Source organism: Canis lupus, chromosome 33 (genome assembly GCF_048164855.1).
Source record: "Canis lupus baileyi chromosome 33, mCanLup2.hap1, whole genome shotgun sequence".
NCBI lineage: Eukaryota > Metazoa > Chordata > Mammalia > Carnivora > Canidae > Canis > Canis lupus.
The window spans coordinates 8268771-8278686 of record NC_132870.1 but is presented as its reverse complement, the minus strand read 5'-3'; the positions used below and the strand labels follow the sequence as shown (position 1 = coordinate 8278686).

At 38.4% G+C, this 9916-nt stretch overlaps 1 pseudogene; it reads right to left on the bottom strand.

Moving 5' to 3' along the window:
* Positions 1–3548: 3548 nt before the first annotated feature.
* LOC140623468 (ATP-dependent 6-phosphofructokinase, muscle type pseudogene) lies at positions 3549–5362 on the bottom strand (annotated as a pseudogene).
* Positions 5363–9916: the final 4554 nt, after the last annotated feature.

Here is a 9916-nt window from a genome sequence, read left to right as displayed (position 1 = left end):
GATGAGGAAATTGAGATTAATGAAGGCTTAGTAGCTTTTCCATACTGAAGCTAAGATCCAAACCTGGCAGGCTGACTCCGTGAGCCATATTCTTCATCACTAAACTAACTGCCTTCCCAAGCCAACATTACTGTGTTGGCCTCCGGGGAGATTGGCTGTATGTGCACACTTATGCTCTGCTGCATATCACTTTAGGGCCTAGGTATGTCCTCAGTTTTTATGACTTTTTGTGTTCTTGCTAATGTTTATTTTCTTGTAGGGCATTTTTTCAACTCATGAAATGCAGAGTCATAGGTGAACAGAAAATTATAGTTTATATTCTTATAGTTTTCATTAAGAATGTGTGACATAATGAACACTATCATAGGGTCAAGCATTGTCTGCTTCTCAGATTTTTATCTCTAACAATGCCATCAAAAAAGTTTAAATGATTCAATTTATACCCCAACATAACTCTGTCTCTTAGCAGCCTACTCTGAATTGTTAATCCATGAATGTACACTTCTTTTAGGCGGATTATAAATCTTGAAGAGAAGGTCCATGTTTTAAACATTTCTGTCATATCTAGTATTGTTCTGGACACAATAACAGGTACATTTTCACTAAATTAAATCTCAACTTATCTCAAATTGCACTGAAATTACACACACACACACACACACACACACACACACAAATTTTCCCCAGCCTGTTTCATTTCTTGAAAGTAAGAATTTCCATGTTAGCTAGCTATCTTCCTTCCTTTGCTCTATAAAAACCTCTTTCCAATTTCAATTGGTACTCTAGTGTTCTAGGGTTTGATTAATGAGTTCATGTTTAAGCTGTCCATTCCATTTAAAATGATATTAACTTTGATTGCATCCCCTTCACCCTTTGTCACTAAAACTAAACAGTCTTACCTTTAAAAAAGTTTAACCTCAAAGACTATGGCCTTAGCCATCCCATTTAGCCATTTCATTATTATTGAAATATTCTTCTCCAAGGCTTGCTTTTTAATGCTGCAGTGACCAGAATTTTGTGCATAACTTTTAATTTTGTATGAAAGTAAGGTACTACTTCTTAATTTTATTTACCCTGCCTCTTGGGTTGATGTTTAATATTTTTGTATTTTTGACTACAGCAGAATCCTGAAAAGGCTTGCAATGACTTATAGGTCCATTAACTGGGCAGTGACACTCTGCCCTGTAATTTTTATGTATATTTAGAAATTTTCTTAACATGCTGTTGTGGTGCTATCATTGTATATCTCTTTAAAAATATAAATCCTATTTGAAAGTGCTTCTTCTTTTTTTTTTTTTCTAGAAGAGGTAACAAGCCCTTTTAGAGAACAATTTCTAGGGTAAACTGATATTTTTGGAAATCCAAATCAGATTTTGCCTTAGGTTGCAATTTTATAGAATTTGACTGAATTATTGAATCTCAGAGATAGTTCAATTCAAATTCCTCCTTGAATAGATGAAACAGGCCTAGAAAAGGCCAGTGACAGGATATAGGTAGGCCAGTGTCTTGAGCAGTGAAAATTGAGTAAGGAAACTTAAATCTACTAAATGAAAGAGGAGACAATTGGGTTAAATATAGTAACTTATATTACACTGCTAGGATTTTTAAATTTTTGTTTCTTTTCCTTTTAAAGTAGGAGAACTAAGAGTCAAAGAACCACCATTTTAATTATCTTTAAAAGTCAAATGTATATGCGGCCAGAGTGGCTCAGTCAGTTAAGTGTCTGATTCTTGATTTTGGCTTAGGTCATGATCTCAGGATTGTAGGATTGAGCCCTGCATTGGGCTCGATGCCAGCAGGGAGTTAGTTTGCTCCAGATTCTCCCTCTCCCTCTCCCTTTGCCCCTCTGCGCCTCCCCACTTGAACACACTCTCTCTTTCTTTCAAATAAATGAATAAATACATCTTTTTTAAAAAAAAAGTCAAGGGTAAATAATTTTTTTTGGAAAATGAAAAACAACGAGAATCAAAGTAAGAGTCATGAATAATTAGAAGAGCTGAAAATATTTATCAAAGTAGGTTGAAATCTTGGAGCTCATGACCTTGGCCCTGGAAAGGCCTTAATTCCCAGATAATGACCTGAAATTAGAAAGGAATGGTCTCTCAATTCGTGCATAAAACCAGGTAGTTGAGCATAGTTAAGAATTAATGTGTAAGTGCTAAAGTATATTTAAATATTTAATTTATCTTAATTTTGGCTATTATATATAGCTTTCAAATACTCTCTAATATCATTATATTAACATTTTGCTAAACAGTTACTTTTATACTTAAAGGAGACAAAAAATCTGATAATGTTTCTTTGGTTACCTGGTAATTGAAAGCTTGACTTCCATGCATAAAATTACTGCTACTCTTCTAGATTAGATTTACTCTAACCGCAGAGTATTTAGAGAAAATAAGCAGTCTGTTGCATGTTGAATTTCTACACCTAGACATGTGAAGTGTTGATAGCAAATATCTCACCATAGAGAAGCTTGTCTTCTACTCTCACACTTTTGATTCATGCACTGATGTTATCTTTCTAAAGCTTATACACTTTCTACAGTTACTTATTTTACTATTTTATAATGCATGATGCCTCAACAACTTGGATATTTCATCTTGTAGGAGCTTTCCTCCATTTTCACTTAATCCCACCCGATTTTTCCTTTTTCTTTTAAGTTAGTTTTTTATTCTTCCCCATTAATCTCACAGTTGGCTCCATTTCAATAACAATTTTCATGGGAATATTATAAAAGACTTGGGAATGTAACGTCAAGATAACTCTTATGAACATTCCTTTCCCACAAAGTGTACTAGCTTTTTGTTATAGATATCTTGTGATCATTTACATGTTGGTCCCAACCTCTTTGAACCTTCTCTATAATACATTGGTTTTGTTTCTAATGGTTGATGTCTGAAATGTTTAATTTCAGGAGTGGAAGAAGAGCAGTAGAGTGTAATGGTGGTTACTAGGTTAAATCCCACTATTTTTAATAATATTTTTAAATTTTGAATTAATTTCCAAAATTTATATGTTAGGGGATTTAATACAAAATATTTACATTTCTGAGATCTTTATCTTCTCTTAAATAATTAGAAGAGCTGAAAACATTTGCTTTGCATCCCACATGTCAGTAGTCTACCGGAACTCCTCAGATGGGCCATGTGTTACACAATTTGCCTCATTCCCCACTATGTCCCTTCAACCTTCTAGGTTACCTGTCTGACCTAGTTGAAAGCAAATATTAGAGGCTTAAATCCATATTAAGTATATCTGAAATTCCCATCTTCCTATGTGTATATACCTTTAACCATCAATTTTAGTTCCTTCGGTCCCTGTTATCGGATAAAATAGACACAGAAAGCTAATCAGTAACTAAGAAAGGCGATTAGAGTTCAGGGTTTTTGAATCTCCAGGTAAGGACAGCCAATAACTTTCCTTTGCAATCGAGAGAGGATAGTGTTACAAAAATTGTTTTGACCTGCTTTTTTGCATTCGTGATTGTGACAGGAAAACCATATTAGATCCATTGTAAGGAACTTCTACAGATCTTTAAGTATTGCTTTCTTTCTTTCTTTCTTTTTTTCACAGTGACCAGTTGGCATTTATTAGTGTAGCCATTGTTTGTCACTGCAGTAAAAGTAATAGGGGAACCAAGACTTTGTTATCACAAATAAATAAATAAAGCTTATAAATAACCGAGTAACTGAAATCTAGCAGTAGCACTAGAGGAGCCCAGTCTTGTGTGACAGATGAAGCTGGGGTAGAAGTTGATAAATTCCACCTAAAAGGAGCCTCTACTTACTGCCCAATGCCCCAGCTCCCTGGCCAGAGCTGGTCATGGCTACAGTTGCAGAATAAAAGGAAACCTAAAGAAAACTGAGCTAAAATACTTGGGGATACATGGACTTGGATCTATCAGGGGGTGAGCTGACCATGATCAGACAATCCATGACCCTCACTCCAAAGAGGGTTGGATAGAAGTTTCTCCAGGTCGCTTCCGACTGATGTGCTCCAGGTGGGCATGCTCTGTGGTGTCCAAGTCAATCTCGTACTTGGCTAGGATTTTGAGGATGGGCCTCAGCTTCAGCCACCACTGTTCCTTGGGGATGTGGTGATCAAAATCTGTCTGGTCCTTCAGCTCAGTCACTGGTTGAAAGACCAGAGCCCTCTTACGCATCCCCAGAACACAGCCCGAGTCTGGTGTATTGGCAAAGATCCTCCCATCACGGTAACTCTCTTTGATTTTCCCAGACATCCAGTTCATAGCCTTGGTGCCCATTTTAGTGGCAAAATTCCTGTCAAACGGAGTTGGGCTCCCACCCTGCTGCATGTGGCCGAGCACATTCTTCCTGCTGTCGAAGATGCCCTTCCCCTCCTCAGAGTACAGGTTGAAAATGAAGTCCGTGGTATAGTTCTCATTGCACTTCTCATTCCTTAACACCAGGCCCCTCTTCACAGTTGTTTTCATCTTTTGCACCAGATGTTCAACATTTGCCTACAGGTCCCGAATGGTGAAGGGCTCCTCAAAAATGTAGGCAGCATCCGCCCCAGTGGCCAGGCCTGCCATGGTGGCCAGGTAGCCGCAGTAGCCACCCATAGTTTCAATGATGAACACCCGCCGCTTGGTGCCTGCTGCTGACTGCTTGATGCGGTCACAGGTCGTGCAGATAGTGTAGAGGGCTGTGTCAGTGCCCACGCTGAAGTCCGAGCCAGGGACGTTGTTGGACACCATAGCAGGGATGAGCACTAACGGGATGCACAGCTCATCAAACTGCTTCCTTCCCCTCCATCAGCTCCAGGCCCCCAGTGTAAGCCTCAAAGCCCCCGATGATGATCAGGCCCTGAATGTTAAACTTAGTGATGTTGGCACTGATCTGCTCAAAGCTCTTCTTGGGCAGAGTCCTCTTAGTCCCAAGTTTGGAACCGCCTTGGCCAGTCCAGCCCCCCACACAGCTCCAGCCAGCCTCCTCCATCTGACCCTTGGCTAGGCCCTCAAAGCCATCATGCACAACCAGCACCCGGTTGCCCTGGATGAGGCCAATTCTCATGGTGGAGTGGACGGCAGCATTCATGCCTGCGGCTGGGGCATCCACGTTCGTCACGGCCACCATGTGCATGCTAGCCAATGTCTTCGAGACAGGAGGTCTGATGTGAGCCAGAAGCTTGTACACCTCCCAGTTGTTCATGAAGCTCCGGCCTCTCAGCTTCACGGCTTCATCGAATTTCCTGCGTTCATGGCCTTGGTCACATCCTTGGTCACCTGCACACACTCCATGAGGGGCAGGTGCACAGCCTGGTTACCAGAGAGGCTCACCAAGCAGGCCGGGGTGTCCGGGGTCCCCACCAAGAGTGCCATCACTGCTTCCACACCCATCCTTTCTTTTATGCACATATTTATCTAAAGATATATTGAGAATATTAAACAGTTTGGAAAAGATACACTAATTGATGAAAGGACCTATTTATTCAAATTTAACAGAGCAAAACCTTTTAGACATGTGCTCTGGACACGACAGGACTTGCCATGGTATGGAACTTGCCCTCCCCCCATAAACAACTAAAAAATTGCAGAATCGAGACAACAGGCCATCCAGGACTCTGATCCCTTAGAAAAATATAAGACCTATGAATGCTGTATCTCTAGAGGCAGTTTTTAAACAATGGCAGAGGGAGGAGGAACTCAAGGAAAGCACATTGCACTTAACTGATTTGAGGCGATAGAGATTGAAGGGCTTAAGCATCTTGAATTTGAAAACAGAGTTCCAGAGAAAAAAAAGCTATGTAGGACAAGAAAGAAAGCTTCTTGAACCTGCATAGGGGGGCCCTAAAGTCTTTGAGTGAATACTTATCAGTGCATTTCTTTATAAAGCTAGGAAAGGAATATGTGTCACAAGAGGGCTATAAAATAAATTCAATAGCTCACATAGGGCAGAGAGATGACCAAATTTCATCTAGCCAGACTAGAGAGATCTCATTGAACTCTTGGGGCAATTCATAGAAATATCAGAAGGGTCATGCCTCAATAACAAGGCTAAATTAGTTTGAGAGTAAAGTTCCTAAACTTGCCCTAACAAAGTTTAAACAAAAAATCTTAAAGGGACTGAACTATAATTTATCTGATTATTAAGACAAATTTCAAAAACAAAAGCAACCAGCACTTAACAGTATAATATCCACAATGTCCAGCATCAAAGTTATTAGGTATGTAAGAAAACATGTGTGACCATAAGCATGAATAAAAGATCAGTCAACAGGAGCAGAGCTAGAAATGACAGGGATAATGGAACTAGCAGACAGGAACTTTAACATAGCTAGTGTAAATATTTTTAAGAATTTAATAAAAACATGAACACAATGAGGACAGAAGTGGAAGATATAAAAACAAATGGAACTTTTGGACCTTAAAAAATATAGCTGATCCTTGAAAAACAAGATTTTGAACTCCATGGATTCACATATATGTGGATTTTTTTTCAGTGAGTTTTCTCTTCCTTTTAATTACTTAATAACATTTTTTTCTCTAACCACTTTATTGTAGAATTCAGTATAAAATAAATATAACATGCAAAACGTATTATCTGACTGTGTTATTGGTAAGACTTCTGGTCAACAGTAGGCTATTATAGTTAAGCTTCTTGGGAGTCAAATGTTATATGTGGATTTTCAACTGTGTAGGACGTTGATACTCTTCTAACCCCAGCATTGTTCAATAGTCAACTGTAGATTTTTTTTTAAGATTTTATTTATTTATTCATGAGAGACACAGAGAGAGGGGCAGAGACACAGGCAGAGGGAGAAGCAGGCTCCATGCAGGGAACCCGACGTGGGACTCGATCCCCGGTCTCCAAGATCACGCCCTGGGCCGAAGGTCGTGTAAACCACTGAGCCACCGGGACTGCCCGGTCAACTGTAGATTTAAAATGAAAAATGTGCAGGTCACCTGGGTGGCTCAGTTGGTTAAGAATGCCTTCAGCTCAGGTTATCATCTCGAGGTCCTGGGATTGAGCCCCAAGTTGGGCTCCCTGCTCAGCAGGGAGTCTGCTTCTCCTTCTCCCTCTGTTCCTCTCCACTGCTTGAGTTCTCCCTCTCTCTAATAAATACATAATTAAAAAAAATAAAATAAAACAATTGTAGGATAGGTCTAAAGGAGTTTCGGTGCTGCATATGAAAAATAGTGACCTTGAGAACCTAGAAATAGAAAAAAAGATAATGGAGCAGAAGATAAAATTTGGAGAAGTAATGATAAAGAATTTTCCAAATTTGAGAAAATGTATAGACCTACAGATATAACAAAGTCAATGAATGTCAAGTAAAATAAATATTAAGAAAACAATATCAAGGCATATTATAATTAAAATGCTAAAAACTGGGGCACCTGGGTGGCACAGTCAGTTGATCATCTGACTCTTGGTATTAGCCCAGGTTGTGATCTCAGGGTTGTGAGATGGAGCCCCATGTTGGGCTCCATAATCAGCAGAGTCTGCCTAAAAGTCTCTCTCCCTCTCCTACCTGCTCATGTTCTTTCTCTCTCTCTAAAATAAGATAATAAAATAAAATAAAATGTTGAGAACCAATATCAAAAAGCAAACTTTAAGAGCAACTAGAGAAATAGATCACATTATGTATAGTAAAACAAAACTAAAAAAAAAAAACAAAAAAAACAAAACCAAGAAAGACCACATATATACACCATAACCAAGTGGGATCAATCCCAGGTATGCAAGGCTGATTCAACATTCAAAAACCAACTAATGTAATCTATCACATCAAGAGGCTAGAAAAGAAAAACTGAATGATCACATCGGTGGATACAGAAAAAGCATTTGGCAAAATATAACACTCTTTCATGATAAAAACTCTCAGCAACCTAGGAAGAGATGGGAACTTCCTCGACTCAATAAAGGATATCTACAAAAAATCAACAGTTCGTGTCATACTTAGCAATGAAAAACCGGAAGTTTTCCCACTAGAATCAAGTACGAAGAGAGGATGTTTCCTCTTACCACTCCTTTTAACACCATACTGAAAGTTCTAGCTAATGCAATAAGACAAGCAAAGGAAAAAAAGATACACAGATTAGGAAGGAAGAAATAAATCTGTCTTTATAGATGACATGATCATCTGTGTAGAGAATTTGAAAGAATTATTAAAAAAACTGGGGTAAGTGGTTATAGCAAGGTTGCAGAATACAAGATTAATATGTGAAAGTCAATTGCTTCCCATATATTAGCAATGAACAAATGGAGTTTGAAATTAAAAGCATAATGCCATTTACTTTAGCACCCAAAGAATGAAATACTTTGGTGTAAATCTAACAAAATGTGTACAAGATTTTTATGTGGAAAATTACTAAACTCTGATGAACAAAACCAAAGAATTAAATAAATGAAGATACATTTTCATGTTCATGGATAGTAAGACTCAATATTATGATGGTATCGGTTTCATCCAACTAGATCTATAGATTCAATGCAACTCCAGTCAGATTCCCAGCAAATTATTTTATGGATATTGGCAGACTGATTCTAAAATTTATATAGAGAGACAAGAAATCCAGATAGCTGACACAATAATGAAGCAGAAGAAGAAAGTCAAAGGACTGAGACTACCTGATTTCAGAATTTACTAGAGCTCTTCCGACTGCACTTGGCAGTAGACTAGCACCATGAGCTACATAATTCTGAGGTAGAGAAAGGGTGCCAGCTCAGTGTTCCACACCCATGGGAAGGACAGCAAGGCACTGCCCATCTTCGCACTGTAGACTTCACAGAGCAGTAGAGCTACATCAAGAGCATCATGAAGAACATCATCCATGACCCAGGTTGGGGTGTGCCCCTCACAGAGGTAGTCTTCTGGGATTCATGCTGATTTAAGAAGTGGAGGGAGCTATTCATTGCCACCAAGGGCATCCACACTGGCCAATTCCTGTACTGTGGCAAGAAGAACCAGCTTAACATAGGCAATGTGCTCCTGGTGGGCGGTATACCTGAAGGCATCATTGTGTGTTGCTGGAGGAGAAGCCTGGTGACTGGGGCAAGTTTGCAAATTGTCTAAATGTTTTCAATGACCTAAAAATCCTCTGTGCTCTACCTATTCACCCCTCCCTCCATCCCAACTCCTAGAAACCACTCATCCTTTCACTGTCTCCACAGTTTTGTTTTTTTCCAGAATAACATAATTGCAACCATAGCCTTTTCAGATCGACTTCTTTCACTTAGTAATATGTATTTAAGTTTCCTCCATGTCTTTTCATGGCTTGATACCTCATTCTTTTTGACACTGAATAATATTCTATTGTCTGGATATACCATAATTCATTTATACTTTCACCAACCAAAAGACATCTTGGTTGCTTCCATACTTTGGCAGTAACGAATAAAGCTGCTGTAAATATCATGTGCAGGTTTTTGTGTGGACATAAGTTTTTAACTCCTTTGGACAAATACGAAAAAGTGCAATTCCTGGATCTTATAATAAGAGTACATTTAATTTCATAAGAAACGGTTAGACTGTTTCCAAGAAACGGTTAGACTGTTTTCCAATGGCTGTACCATTATGCATTCCTACCAGAAATGAATGAAGAGTGCCTATTACACATCTTTGTTAGGATTTGATGTTGTCAGTGTTCTGGATTTTGGCCATTCTGATAGATGTGTGTATGTGTATGTAACAATGTATGTCATTGTTGTTCCAATTTGTATTTCACTGATGACATATGACATGGAGCATCTTTTCATATGCTTATTTACCATCTGTAAATCTTAGTGTCTATTAAGGTTTTTGCCCCATTTTTTCATCCAGTTGTTTTCTTATTGAGTTTTAAGAATTCTTTGTGTGTGTATATATATATTTTATTTATATATTTATATATATTTATTTATATATATATTATATATATTTTAAACTTCTTTTTTTTTTAAGACTATTT